General features: G+C 46.7%; 1 long non-coding RNA gene across 1 annotated transcript; it reads left to right on the plus strand.

Annotated features, from left to right (window-relative positions):
• The first annotated feature begins 12,521 nt into the window (after positions 1 to 12,521).
• On the plus strand, positions 12,522 to 13,411 carry LOC141042023 (uncharacterized). Its single transcript, XR_012203829.1, has 2 exons — positions 12,522 to 12,919; positions 13,270 to 13,411. It is a non-coding gene; the product is annotated as an uncharacterized lncRNA (long non-coding RNA).
• Positions 13,412 to 15,336: the final 1,925 nt, after the last annotated feature.

The following is a 15,336-nucleotide window of genomic DNA, read 5'->3' on the forward strand; positions in this document are numbered from 1 at the left end:
GTGGGAGCTTATAATGGGCTAAGTTGGGACACCCCTGCAGGGTATTATCTTTCGAAAGCCGTGCCCGCTGTTATGAGGCAGATGGGAATTTGTTAATGTCCGGTTGTAGAGAAATTGTCACTTGATTTAATTAAAATACATCAACCGTGTGTGTAGCCGTGATGGTCTCTTCTCGGCGGAGTCCGGGAAGTGAACACGGTTTGAGGTATGAATGACGTAAGTTGGAGTTCAGGATCACTTCTTGGTCATTACTAGTTGACGACCGTTCCGCTGCTTCTCTTCTCGCTCTCATTTGCGTATGTTAGCCACCATAAATGCTTAGTGCCTGCTGCAGTTCCACCTCATTACACCATCCTTTCCTATAAGCTTAAATAGTCTTGATCTCGCGGGTGTGAGATTGCTGAGTCCTCGTGACTCACAGATACTATTAAAACAGTTGCAGGTGCCGACGATGCCAGTGTAGATGACACAATCGACCTCAAGTGGGAGTTCGATGAGGAACGTGGTCGTTACTATGTGTCTTTTCCTGATGATCAGTAGTGGAGCCCGGTTGGGACGATCGAGGATCTAGCATTTAGGGTTATCTTATTTTCATTTGGATTTTCACCGTAGTCGGTCTATGTGTGTATTTTGAATGATGTATGGATTATATTTATGTATTGTGTGAAGTGGCGATTGTAAGCCAACTCTCGTTATCCCATTCTTGTTCATTACATGGGATTGTGTGAAGATGACGCTTCTTGCGACAAAACCACAATGCGGTTATGCCTCTAAGTCGTGCCTCGACACGTGGGAGATATAGCCGCATCGTGGGTGTTACACCACTATTGTACTAGTACGTACAACTACTTGCTAGTATAGCCCTGTAAACCAGAAAGGAGTATTTGCCCTTCTAGAGATTTCAACAAGTGACTAGACTACACCGAGATGGAGTACATATGGAGCAAAATGAGTGAATCTGCACCGTAAATAAATATGTACTAGTTCTATCGTTTTCCTCTCCGAGGTGCACAATATTGAGTATACTGACTAGTCTCTTTTTGACACACATTTACGTTTTTTCCACAGTACAGACGCAAGCCCTCATATACACGCGCATACACTCACCCCTATGAAAGCCACATGCACGACACTATCATCTTGAAATTTATGAAGTCACCATAGACACCTCATCGTCGACGAGTCCATAGGTGCTTGAATGCCAAGGAGGGAGAGGGTAGCGGTTCCCGAGACGTTGAACGGTCAATGATGCATCCTCAATTACATGCAGAGGGAATTAATTGGAGGAGCAGAATAGAGCCAGCACGATGTGAATGCAACAGAGTTTGGACTCTCATATAATAAAGGCGCCCCACCACTCCAATCCATCTATTCCCAAGTCTCTGCGCAACACTGCTCACTCCAATCCAAGACCAAGTGACGAGAAGCCACAAGCACCTATGGAGGCGATGAACGCGAGCGGCAGTCGGCTGTGCCAAATCATCCAAGGCGCCGGCCTGCGGCCCTGCACCGCGCAGAGTTGCCAGACGGTGCTGGAGACCACAGGCATCGTAGCCCTCGCCGACGCCGGCTTCGCCTCTCGCATGGACGACATGATGGTCAACTCCATCCGCAAGTTCACCGCCGTCAAGAAGCGCGCGGACGACCTTGCCGTACTGCTCCAGCCCGCGCGCCCAGGCTCCTCATTGCCTGCCACCCTCATCGGCCTCCATGGTGACGAACTCCTTCAAGCCCTGGTGGCCCTGCAGGTGCCGAAGGTCGCGACGAAGAATGTGCACCTCGAGGCCGCGCTCATCGCGCGGTGCCTCGCTATGGAAGAAACCGTCGACCTACACATCCACGTCTACGAGGAAATCGTCTACATAGGCCACTACAAGGCAAGCGAGGACAGAAAGACGTTGGCCTTCTTCCAGCGGCTGGAATCTTTGGACGCCATTGTTCAGAAGCACGTCGACCTGGGCACGAAAGCCGCTGCTACTTAGGCGCCGTTCGGTGGGCCGGCGCCCTGAGTCGAGGAGGTGGACATCGTCGATAGATGCATCTCTTCTTGCCTCCTGTAACCAGCACTGCATCGCCTCGTGGCCTTAATGTATTATTAGTATAGTACTCCCTCCGTTCCCAAATATAAGTCTTTCTAAAGATTCCAGCAAGTGACTACTACATACGGAGCAAAATGAGTGAATCTACACTCTAAACTATGTCTACATACATCTGTATGATGTATTCCATTTGAAATAGTATCTAAAAAGGCTTATATTTATGAACGGAGGGAGTATATGGCATTTTTATTCCAGTCATAACGTTTTCACTGTGAGGTGGGGCCGCAGTTGAGCAAACCCACCCCGCCCACCGGGCGTCGGCCGAGTTTAGAATTACTAGAAGAGAGAAACGAGGGAGGAGAGCTAGCTGTAGCACGGACGCTGTTGTCAGATGGGACTCGTGTTTATAGAATAGGAGTACTGAGCACTCGTGCCTCTTTTTTTTGAGGGAAAAATTAGTCGTATGTCTAGTACCACTAGTTGGGTGCGTGCGACCTATAGCTGTCATCACTTTAGGTCTCCTTTTCGAACCGCGGCTACGCTTCACAGTACATATTATTTCACGCATTTATCCTCCTATATGTACTCATAGGCTATTTCCACGTGCTCCCATTCACCGATATGTGGGACATAGAGCATCTGGGTCGTAGTGCATGCACGACTTGGAGCATATGCCGGGGTACTTTACATTTCAGACCTCACGAATTACATGCAAACCCCCCGCAGAAGAATAAATAAATGAAGGAATTACTACATAAAACTGGATTATTTTCATGGAAACCGGAGCACGTTCATTAAATTTTGGACATAACACGTTTATAAAAAATGACCGGACCGAAACCAGTCTAAGGGCCTCTTTGATTTTTCCCGCAAAAAAAGGGCCTCTTTGATTCGCAGGATACTGAAAACACAGGAATGGGGAAAGTATGATGGCGATGAACCGAGACGAGGAGAATTCTAACTCAGTTAGAGGTTAGAGTTAGATTCTAACCCTGAACTAACTCTAAACCAAAGAGGTGTATGGATGGCAGGGTTAGATTGACAATAAATGCTCTATCTCAATCATTTGACTACTTTGGACCCTATTTCCTGCCGGATTTGGAGGGTGCTTGGATACGTTTTAGTTCCATGACTAAAAGTAGTGGGACTAAAACTTGCTAGCCTCACCCATGCTTGGATCCAAATACTAAAGAGACTAAAATCAAGTTAATGAGCTTTTATTATCCTCCAAACCCTCCAATCCAGAACTCGCCTGTGTTAAAGGAGAGGAGTTAAATGAGGAGAGAGAGGACTAATCCACATTTTAGTAGGGGTACCCTTGACTAAATTTTTTTAGTCTCAAGACTAGTTTTAGCCCCTCTTTAGTCAGGGGTGCTTGGAACTTTAGCCTCTTAAAGAGACTATTTTTAGTCAGAATAAAATAAGTCCCTTGGATCCAAGCACCCTCTTGGTGTGGCCGGCTCTTCTGTGGCCTCCTCCCGCTCACAATTGACATAAACGAACCATCTATACAAATCAAGCATGCAAAACATGATAATTTTTACTTTGTCCATACAAATGAGATATCTCACTTAAACATACAAGTCGTCAATCAAGCTTCACAAAATAAAAAAACACTTCATGAAACAAAGAATGAGCACTAATCACGGAAGTCATTCACGATAGGGAGGGAGCCCGGAGCCCCTCACGCACGGAGGGAGGAGCTCGCCATCGTCGCTCTGGAGGAAGGCTCTGTAGAGCCCAAGCCCCGGGAACCCCTCTAACGCCGGCCCTTGCGAGTTGAGGTCGACACCGGCATGGGTAGCAGGGCCACTTGCCGCCAACTGGGAACTTAATCTTTGGGCCTCTAGAAATAATGCAAGCCTGTAACTAAAATACCTAGAAAGGTGAACTGAATCTTTGGGCCTCTAGAAATAATGCAAGCCTGAAACTGAAATACCTAGAAAGGTGAACTGAATCTTTGGGCCTCTAGAAATAATGCAAGCCTGAAAGTGAAATACCTAGAAAGGTGAACTGAATCTTTGGGCCTCTAGGAATAATGCAAGCCTAAAACTGAAATACCTAGAAAGGTGAACTGAATCTTTGGGCCTCTAGAAATAATGCAAGCCTGGAATTGAAATACCTAGAAAGGTGAACTGAATCTTTGGGCCTCTAGAAATAATGCAAGCCTGAAATTGAAATACCTAGAAAGGTGACCTGAATCTTTGGGCCTCTAGAAAGATTTATTACCTCCTCAAGCAGAATCAAACAATTCCATGCGTGCACCACAAATCTATACCAAGTTTGATCAGGATCTACTTTTCCAAATCAGAATTAGCGCTAGAGCAAGCAAGATCAATGATATGGCCGTGAGACAGAGAAGGAACGAACAAACTCACCCCTCTCGCGACCTCCCTGGTAGATGCGCCGCCGCCGCGCATGACAGAGGGAGAAAAACGACTGGTGAAGGGGGAGCGGGGCGACCTTCGAAGGCCGGAGGGAGAGGGCGGCCGGAGTAGGGCGGCGGAGGCCGGAAGGAGAGGGCGAGCGGCCCTATGGGGAACAGAGAGGAGTCGTGCGAGAGGGGGGGAGCGATCTGGTGCGGGCAGGGGAGATTTTTTTAGTTCTCTTTTAGTGGGCCCGAGGATAACTAACCCAATTAGAACCTCTCCACCGGGCTAGTTTTTTTAGCTGGGTTAGAGCAAACTAGCTCAAACTAACACCTCTTGTTTCGATAATTTGAGGCTATTTCAACCCAAACTAGCTCTAACTCAGGGATCCAAACAAACATGAGTGTTACTGTACATGCTACAGTGTGGACCGTAGCTAATTGTTTTTTATGGCCATATCACCACATTGTTTTCTACTGCTGGTTCACTGGGCTACCGTGGTTCGCACTGCTGGTTCACTGGGCTGCCGTGGTTCGCACTCCTCCGACTTGAGCAGTACTGTAGTATAGTACTAGTATATACCGCATCATTCTTTGCTCCTTCTTACTACTCCGACATGTGGGAGAGCCAGCATCCGGGTCGACATGTCATGCACCAGATTAGAGCGCGGAACGGAAGGGGGGCATCACCCCGGTCGGAGCGCCAGTAATTCATGACTATAGTGAGTGGTCATATCACAAGTCTTTCCAGCAGTAACGCGCCGTCAAATCGCACAGCCCCACTCGCTCACCCTCCTCGCCTCTCTGTCAAACCGCCTACCCAAAAACTGCCGCGCGTACTGCCCGGGAAAAGCCCCGCCCTCAACTTTTAACTACGCGAAAATAGTTCGAGCTTGTTCATTCTATATAAATACAGTACTTACTGTATGTTTATTCACCCGTGGGGTTGTTCAATGAATGGAGGGGCGGGGAGCACAAGTGAACAATACTGTAGTACTACTAGTAGTAAGTAGGACTCGTACAGTAGTCACCTTAAATAGAGAGTTTCTTTTCTTTAATGCCATGTACACAAATTGAAACGCTTGTTGTGGAGAGAAAAAAGATAATCACTCCACTATATATGGATGCAGGGGCCTGAGCGCTTGCTTTACTAGGGTTGCTCTCTTCATTCTCTCATCCTCTCCAGATATAAACAAGACAGCGGTAGCGACATTTTCTCTCTGCTCACCGCTGGTCACAGATCCGGCCGGATCCCTTCGGCCGGTGTGTGTAGAGGACTAAAAGGTGCATCGTTCACGTGGTCATCGCCGCCGAGGGAGGAAACCCACAGCTGCCGGAGGGGCCCGATCCTCTGCCCGTGCCGTTCTCTCCGACACAGCGCCGGCTCGGGAGGTCCTCCGACCCTTCTTCCTCCCTGCCGTATTGTCCGCAGATCCGACCTGCCGCCGCCGACATCCCGGCGACCCTCAGGTATAAGTTCTTCGAAAGCGGCCTTCCTCTACTGCCCCAGCTCCCCACATGTCTGCATGTGCATCTTTTTCTACTCCCATCAGCTCTTCCAAAGCCACCTAAATTTTTAGTATTATTAGAGGTAAAGCTACTTCATGCATTCGAATCTAGGGCTTTGTTCAAACAACGAAGAAAGGGGGGAAAGTTGTAGCATGAATCTAGGACTTGATTCAAAGAGGAAATAATATGGTGAAAGTAGTAGAGACCGGATACCCAACCGGTCTCTTGGTTGAAAAGGGAAATAATGGGAAAACGCAGTACAAACTGGATAAGGAACAGATCTATTATTGGTTGAAAAAAGGATAGAAAGTGGCGGCTGGTGGACAAGTCAACAGAGTATGTCCAGGATTAGATTTTCTGCCATCACATAGTAAAAGGTCTCCAGGATTAGATTTGCTGCCCTCACATAGTAAAAGGTCTCAGGATTAGATTTGCTGCCCTCACATAGTAAAAGGTCTCAGGATTAGATTTGCTGCCCTCACATAGTAAAAGGTCTCCAGGATTAGATTTGCTACCCTCACATAGTAAAAGGTCTCCAGGATTAGATTTGCTGCCCTCACATAGTAAAAGGTCTCCAGGATTAGATTTGCTGCCCTCACATAGTACAAGGTCTCCAGGATTAGGTTTGCTGCCCTCACATAGCATGAACAAACTCGGCATCACCACTTTGTGCCTCCTTGTAGGTACATTGTGCTGATGCGTCCACTGTCGCATGTCCTTATACCAACCTTTTGCTATTGCTAATGTAAGGGCGCATGTAAAATGAAGCGATCACACTGTTACCTTAGGGACATGTCTAACCAGTGTTATTGTTAATCTAATGCCTTCAGTGATAAGATGCAATTAAACTGTGTTACAAATGGCACTCCTGCTGTTTTCCCCAGTATGATAAGTAAGTTGCTCCTTTACGCTGCTGAGTGTCCTGGTGTCCCCACGGTCCCATGCCCTTAAACCAACTCTTTAGCTGCTGTTGATTTACTGTGTCTGGTAAACAAGCAATGCCACCATTAAAGTAGTCCCATATTTGAGGAATCTCATTGTTGATCGTAATGCTTCTGGTAACATGAAGCATTGCTGACGTTTTAAAATTTCTACTATCCTTGCGTGATTGCCATGAACATAATTAAGATGCTTCTTTTCATTTTGTATATGTTTCGTATATTCTTATTGACCAGCAACTGTTTACTTTCTATCTTTTTGTGCAGATAGGGATATCCATTTCACCTTGTTGCTATTGTGACCTTTTGGTGAACTGCACAAAACACTTTTTTTGGAATGAGTGTCCTGTGCAGTTCAACTAAAATGTCACGTGGGCAACATCTCTCAATTTTGGTGGAACTGCACAAAATGGTGATTGGAGTTTCCAAAATCTCCGTCAAGTTCTGCTGGTAATCTCGTGCAACATTTTATTAGCCTTTGCAAGATGGAGCCGTCACTGTCACCACAATGGCACTTTATTTTAGTGGAACTGCACAAAAGGATAAGAAAATTATAGTTGCACCTTACATGAGCCGGACAGCCAACCTTAATGTTGCTCATTTTTTGTGCAACTACTAAAGAAGAACCTGCCAGCTCACAAGAGCAAGTACTTCTTGCTAGGTGAATGATACAATTTTTACTTCATTTCAGGTGAACTGCAGAAAAAGTGGCATGAATTGAATCATCGAGTGGAGCTGCAGGTTGACTTCCAATAGTGCCAGTATTATAGTAATCATGCTCTTTATTATCTGTGCTGTGCAAACAGGAATACTCAACTACAGATGTTGTGACGGTCAAGAGCATTCGCCAAGTTCTTCGATTGTATGACATGGCTAGCCAAGATGGATTTAATCCTGATATTCACTTTATCAAAAGGCTCTAATGGGTTGGTTCTGAATCTTGCAAGCTGGTAATCAGTGAGATGTGTAGGCATCTTTGTTGTACTTATTATTTGAATCTTATTTGTTGGTTCTGAATCTTGCAAGTTGGGAATCAATGAGATGTGTAGGCATCTTTGTTGTACTTATTATTTGGATCTTATTTGTTGGTTCTGAATCTTGCAAGCTCGGAATCAATGAGATGTGTAGGCATCTTTGTTGTACTTATTATTTGGATCTTATTTGTTGGTTCTGAATCTTGCAAGCTGGGAAACACGTCATGATGATGCAGAGGACAACAACCATAACAAACAGTTCAAACTTGGTAGTATTATCTTTGTGAAAGTGCGACAAATGTGCTGATCGTGTGCGTCCTGAGAATAATAATTCTAATTGTTGTGCATGTTGATCCTGTGGCACTGATAGAACGAGCGAATGCATTGCTTGTTTTAAGTATAAATTTCTATTAAAGCTAATTAAATTTAAGTAAAGTGACAACTAACTCCTGTTATTACAGTACCAATACAGACCCGCTCGTGAACCGACGTGTGGCCGAGGGTGCATCTTCTGCCGGGCGTGCAGCGGACGAGGGAGGGGTAGTAACTGTTGTCGCCTATACACACTCAGCTTACTGTTGAATCCAGTTCCCCAAGAGCTAAAAAACGAACTGCTGCCGCCGCCTACACACTCGTTCACTCGAAGAGACTCCAATGGCGATCCGAGGGGTGAGCCTGCTGGATATGGACTTCAGCAAGGAGTTCCCCTTTGAGTTCGCCGTTCAGTCCTATGGCTGCACCAAGTTGAATGTGATGTACAACAACGATACAGACTCGGTGAAGCTCTGCCTCGCCTCAGTCCTATGGCTGCACCAGGTTCTGGAGCATTCGCCCGTTTCATCGGCAGCGCCGACTGCACCTTCGCTACGGTGGAGAGAAGGAAGAACGCGACGATTCGGCCATCTGGTGCAAGAAGCTTGTCGACATCCAGAAGCAATACAAGATCATCAGCAACGGGCAGGAGAAGGACTCCATGGTTGACCTCGCTGAGACCATCATCGACCCCTGATACGCCAACATGAAAGAAGACGAACTGAACACGTGGGAGGTACCTCTGAATCTAGCCTACATAACCTACGCGGCAAAGGACGCATACGCATGCTACGACATGTACAGGCAGATCTTGGACATGAGGGTGTGTCTGCTTCCCGTAACCGACGAGTACACGGACAGCCGCAGCGTCATGATCAAGCGTGCTAGGAAGGTCTAGATGTTGTACTTTATCTGTTTATAAGCACCTTTATCCTCTGAGTGTTTCATGCATTAGCCTATGTGTCGTAATTATCTGTTTTGTCCAAAATATTTCTTTTAAGAACCCATTAACCTGATTGCTTTTTTAGTGGCTATTTGCTTATGTATGTAAACTAGTTCACTTGTCCGTAAAAAAAAACTAGTTCACTCGGCTGCCCTCCTCAGGTGGACCCAGCAGGTCTCTGAATTTTCTCCCACTTTCTTTTTCGATGTAAATAGAGTTTTCTCCCAGTACTTTCCCCTAGAACCAACTCAACTGTCCCACGTCTAGCCTAAAAAATAATAATACCCCACGTACTATTAACTCATCAAATTAAAATGATATTTTATTTCATAAGTTGAAAGTTCTTACAAAATAATAATAATAATTGTTTATATATAACTTGGCAAGTTAACTCCTAGTGATTGCGTACATAAGCTTGCAAAGATTTTACTAACGTGCAATCATGTGTTTATGTTTTTATAACATTTCTCCGTCTAGCCCAACATGATATTTTCACCCAGCCCAGAAAGTCCGCGGCTTTCGAGAAAAATGCAAATGGGATTTAAACGAGCTGCATAGATGCTACATCATTGTTTCACCCAGCCCACCAAATGGACTAAAAAAACAAATGGACTGGCTGACATGTGGGCCAATAGGTCGAAGCCTAAGAAGGCGTTGGATTTACATCCAACGGCCGGCATTCTTCTTCAATCTCTCGTCTTCTTCCCTCAGCGCTGCCGGAACCGCCTGCTCCAGCCTTCGGCGTCCAGCGGTGTTGTTTTGCGCTCCTCAGCGAAACGCTACCCCGCCGACGGCCAGGCCATCCCTCCACTCCGCACCTCCTGTTATTCTCTGCCGAGTGTAGGCCCACCCCGCACCCGAACCAGTCAAGTTTCCCACTCCTCTCCGTTTGCGACTCCACTGCCGCGTCTTCCCCATCTCCGGGTCGTTCCAGTCTGGGGCCTCGCCGTCGTCCACCGCCTCGGTGCGCTCGGTGCGGCGTGGTCAACATACGAGAGTCATCGGAAGAGGACTGTACGTGGAGAGCCTGATGGCTGGGACCCACGAGGTCCATGGTCGCACGCAAGGAAAGTTCCTCCTTATTACGCACTGTACGTGGGAAGGGCTTCTGTATTTCGCAAAAAAACGTTCCCCCCGCTGACAGGTCGGACCCACCAGCTATATCTTCGCACGCAAGGAAGTGCCTCCTTATTACGCACCAAAAAATGAATACCCCCTGCTAGCTGGGACCCACCATAGTGGGTGGCTGACTTGTGGACCTACTAACACTACTAGGAAAAGGGCTATAGATAATATGGACACTAATGGCGCACCACACATGTGGTGCGCCACTACTATATACTAATGGCACACCATGTGTTGGTGCGCCATTAGTGTCCAAATACTAATGGCGCACCACATCCACGGTGCGCCACTAGTATTTTTTTTCAAAAGTACTAATGGCGCACCAGGGGATAGTGCGCCATTACTAGTTTTAACTAGTAATGGCGCACCAGTAAGAGATGCGCCATTGCTATCTATAGGTATGGCGCACCCCCTACCAGTGCGCCATTGATATCACCCCTTATCGCCTCCCTCTAGTCACGTTCTCTCCCCTCCCCTTCCTCCTGACACACCCACCCACCTCCCTCGATTTCGATCTAGATTGGGAAGCCCCGGCCGCGTGCCTCTTCCTCTCCCTCCCGACCACGGCGGGCCCCCTTCCCCATCCCTCACACCAGATCCAGGGCATGGAGCCGTGGTGAGCTCCTTCCCCAACCCTCCTCACCGGATCCAGAGGAGAGCTGGTGACCACGTCCTCCGGCGAGGGCGTTGCTCCGGGGTGTGGAGGCCGCCGAGCTGCAGGAGGAGGAGCTCCCCTCGCCGGCTCGCGCCGGACCATCAATCCCACCATCCACCATCCTCTCGCGATTTTCTGTTCCTCTGTCGCGCGAGGCAAATCTCCCCCAGGCGTTCCCGGAGCAGGCGCCGTGGCGAGAAGCGCGCGTCCCCAGGCCTTCACTCTCCACGCCGACGAGACCAAGAGAGAGCAGAGGCGAAGGGGCCGGACCCGGCGGGAGCCTCGTCTCCCGGCGATCGGCGCGGCCAGCCGCCACGATGGATTCGGCTCGCCCCCGGAGTGTTCCCAACAAATCACGCCGCCCGAACTGGAGAGAGGAGGTTCGTTGACTTTGTTCCATTCCCAGCCCATCTCGCCGGCGGCGCGGCTAGTTCTATGCTGTCATGCCGCACGCAGCAGGCCGGAGTCTGAAGCGTGATGCTACTGTTGGATTGCTGGACAACGGGTGCTACCGCCATGCGCGCAAGGTGTTCTATTGATTGCCTAGAACTGCCAATAGGGTGTCAGCTGTGTCGTGAAGTCAAGCATTTTTCTGCTATTTTGTTAGGAACCATGAATCTTTAGAGTAGGTTTTGGACTGAACTGCTTCTAGGGTGCCATCTCGCATTGCCTGTCAGTGTTGCATGCAATCTTATAACTTTTATGTGCCTTCATCTCGTATTACTCATAATTTCTCCTTGTCCCCTGTTGTCTTGATCCACAGCTTAGGGCAAATTGCATGACAAGAGTTAAAAATGAGAGAGTTCACTTGCTCTGGAAGATGAGGAACCAAGGGCAGCCGCCTGCTAATGACATGGTATAAGCTACTGTTTTGGTATAAGCTACTGTTTTGAAAAGGAATGCCGAACTCAAGGTTGATCAGTGTCTAGTATGATACCATTTCCAAACACTTGCAGTGTGTTTCAACCGACACCCTGTAGTTTAACCATAGATTTTGATAGTTGGTGATATTAAACTTTCTGAAGTGATTCTGTTGTTAGAAATTTTCATAGCTCTTGTTTTTCCCCAGTCTTGTTCATATTTGCAATACTGAACTGTTGTAGTTGAAATATGATGCAGTAACTTCACTGTAAGGGCATAGAATAAATGTAAAGTACTCTAGGATCATGCTGTTAAGTATTGTTCCTGATTGCCCACTACATCTCTAATTATTAATAACCTATTCGGTTCCATTCGTTATCATTATTTCCACAGTTTTTTGTTCAAACATATACACATAGTGAAAGTTGGCCACCGTAATAAAACTGAGTACACCATGACTACCCCAATTGATTAATATTTCTTGATTTTCCTTCTTTTATATGCATGTCTAATCTCTGATTTATCCATATATATGTTGGCCACAGAAAACGGTCGAATCTTAGTGCTGCTGCCCCATGAACACATTTTTTAATTTGACTGTACATTCAAATGAAGCCTTTGTTAAGTATACACTCCAAAATTCAGTTAACAGTAGCCTAACTGAATTTTCTGTTTCTGAATTTATAAACTCACTTTATATTCAGTTTATAAATTAACAGTAGCTTCAAAATTAAGTATTATTCGCATGGATCAACTGTTATTTTATTTTGTGGAGGATAAAGTTCAGATAATGAATAATGGCATTACAAGTGAACTTGGCACAATTACACATGTCCTGAACCTCATAGAATCTGACACTAGCAAGTCTTCATTGGCATGCAAGTACTACTTTTACATTGTCATGATAGGAACAATTAATTTGACATGTATCATTGGTACTGCTAAAACATTTCGTTCATGTTTCAACAAATTTGGTGAATACCACTTCATATGTATTTTGCATATATGAATTATCTCCTGTTGCTTTCTAAGATGTTAGTTCTTTCAGTTCTAGCCCTCCTATCTTTAATTCCTGGCTGCTAGACTACCTGCAGGACAACGAGTTCATCTGCTGCAGCTATCGCTGTGAGCAGTCCGTCCGCGACGCGCTCCGCAGCGTCTTCGCCGGGCACAACGAGATCCTCAACGTCTGGAAGTAAGTCGTCGGCCATCTGTTTCCTGATGAATTTTCTTTCTAGCTCAATGTGATCGGATCTGACTAGTACGTTCAGATTTGCTCTTTTTTTCTTTTCAAATAGTACTAGTAGTCTATATTCCAGCTGTGCAACTACCTGTAGCCACTTGAACCGATGAGAATTCTTCAAGCCTACCTATAGTCACTTGAACAGATGTCTATCTCAGATCTGCTCATCTAAAAAATCCAAGTGGAGTAGTATACTGGTAGTATAGTATAATAATATTATCAAAAGGTAAATGCCCTGATTATTTAGCTCTGTCAGATAAATAGTTTGTTTGTCTTTCTGTTTATTTTGTTACATTTTGCAGGGATAAAGTGAAGAAAAAGAAGAAAAGATTACTAGAAGATTAGTTTTAGGATTTTCTTTTATTTCCTTGCAATTTTCCTTTTATTGGAAACTTGTAAAGACATTGTAATATTCTTACTATAATAAAAATTATGATTCTATTTCATTTTTTGTTTTTAAATTATTTTTCCTTATAGGTTGTTTACTGTAAATTTAGATTTTTTTTGTTTTCCAAATACATTACTAGTGGCGCATTTAAGCCCTTATTAGTGGCGCACCTTTCTTTATTACTAGTGGCGCACCTATAAGGTTATTAGTGGCGCACCTGGAGGGAATACAAGTGGAGCACCGAATGGTATACTAATGGTGCACCACATGGTGCGCCATTAGTATCTGGTATACTAATGGCGCACCTGTGGTGCGCCATTAGTAATAAAATCTAATGGCGTGGTGCTAGTGGCGCACCTGTAGTGCGCCATTAGTAATAAAATCTAATGGCGTGGTGCTAGTGGCGCACGTGTAGTGCGCCATTAGTAGGCAAAACAGGTGCGCCACTAGCAGGCCTTTTCCTAGTAGTGTAAGTTGACGAGGACGGAGGGCTTTGTCAACTTAGTCAATACGAATGATTCTAGCTCCAGTGACCGTACGATGTCCATCCAACGGCCATAGTGCTTCTTCAACCTCTGGTCTTCTTGCTCCAGCCGCCTAAAGCAGCGCCGGTCGTGCCGCGTGCTCCTGCCTCTCGTGGCCGGCTGTGATGCCGCGGAGGCCTCACCGCCCCCTACTACTCCCACCGCTAGCCCAGGGTATCCCTCTACTCACCCACACCCCCTGTTATTCTGCGGCGACGGTAGCCTCACGCCGCAGCCGAACCAGTGAACCCTCGTACTCCTCTCCGCGTGGGCATCCACTGCCGCGTCTTCCCCGGCTCCGCGTCGTCCCCTTCCTAGGCCTCGCCGTCGTCCACCGCCTTGGTGCTCTCGGCGCGGCGTGGTATATGTGGTCAACGACCGACTTCCATCGGAAGAGTACTGTACGTGGAGAGGCTGACAGCTGGGTCCACGGCCACATCCCAGTTTTTTTGTGATTTGCCAAGTAAGTCGCTTTGTTAGGCCTTTTGGGCTGCAAATCTTTCAAGACGAGGAGAGCTTCATTCGGCTGGCTGAGAAAATGGCCTATCAGTAATGAGAAATGGGCTGTACATTTTTAAAACACATCAAACCGGCAATTAGTTTCAAATATCTTTTTTTCATTTCGAGATTTCGGGATTAATTTTTATGCGTGGAGAATTTGTTGGATTTTATATTGATATACATTTATTTTTAAAATCAGTTTGAATGTGAGTCGAAATTTCGGGATTAAAAAGAGTTCGGACCGCACCGAAATATGCAAAATTTCATATAATTTTTTAACCGTGGCCACAATATGGGATGTAATGCTAACAAAAAGAATATGGGCTCCAAAAAAAACCTTAAGAATTAGCAAATGGGCTGTAAATTATTAGAAATAATGGCAGATGGGCTGTATGCTGTTTCCACATATTTGAGGCTTTCCTAAAAAAAAGGTTGACGCACAAGCAGTTACTGTTGGATGTCCATCGAACGGCCGTCGTGCTTCTTCAATCTCTGCTCTTCCTGCTCTAGCCGCTCAAACAAGCGCCGTCGGGACTGCCTGCTCCCTCCTCCCAGCGGCCGGCTGTGCTGCCATGCAGGCCTCATCGCCCCACCGTACTCCCATCGCTGGCCTAGCCATACCTCTACTCACCCACACCTGCTGTTATTCTCCGGCGACGGCAGACGAACCAGTAAACCCTCGTACAGTCGTACTCCCCTCCGCGTGGGAAACAACTGCCGAGTCTTCCCTGCCTCCGTGTCATTCCCTTCCTACGCCTCGCCGTCGTCCACCGCCCTGGTGCTCTCGGCGCGGCCTGGTCAACGTGGTCAACGACCGACATGCATATGAAGTGGACTGTACGTGGAGAGGCCGACAGTTGGGTCCACGGCCGCACGCAAGGAAATGCCTCCTTATTACGCGCAAATTAATGATTCCTCCACCTGACAACAGGGACCCACCGAAAGGGCCTCTGTAT

The sequence above is a fragment of the Aegilops tauschii genome, chromosome 2, assembly GCF_002575655.3.
Source record: "Aegilops tauschii subsp. strangulata cultivar AL8/78 chromosome 2, Aet v6.0, whole genome shotgun sequence".
NCBI lineage: Eukaryota > Viridiplantae > Streptophyta > Magnoliopsida > Poales > Poaceae > Aegilops > Aegilops tauschii.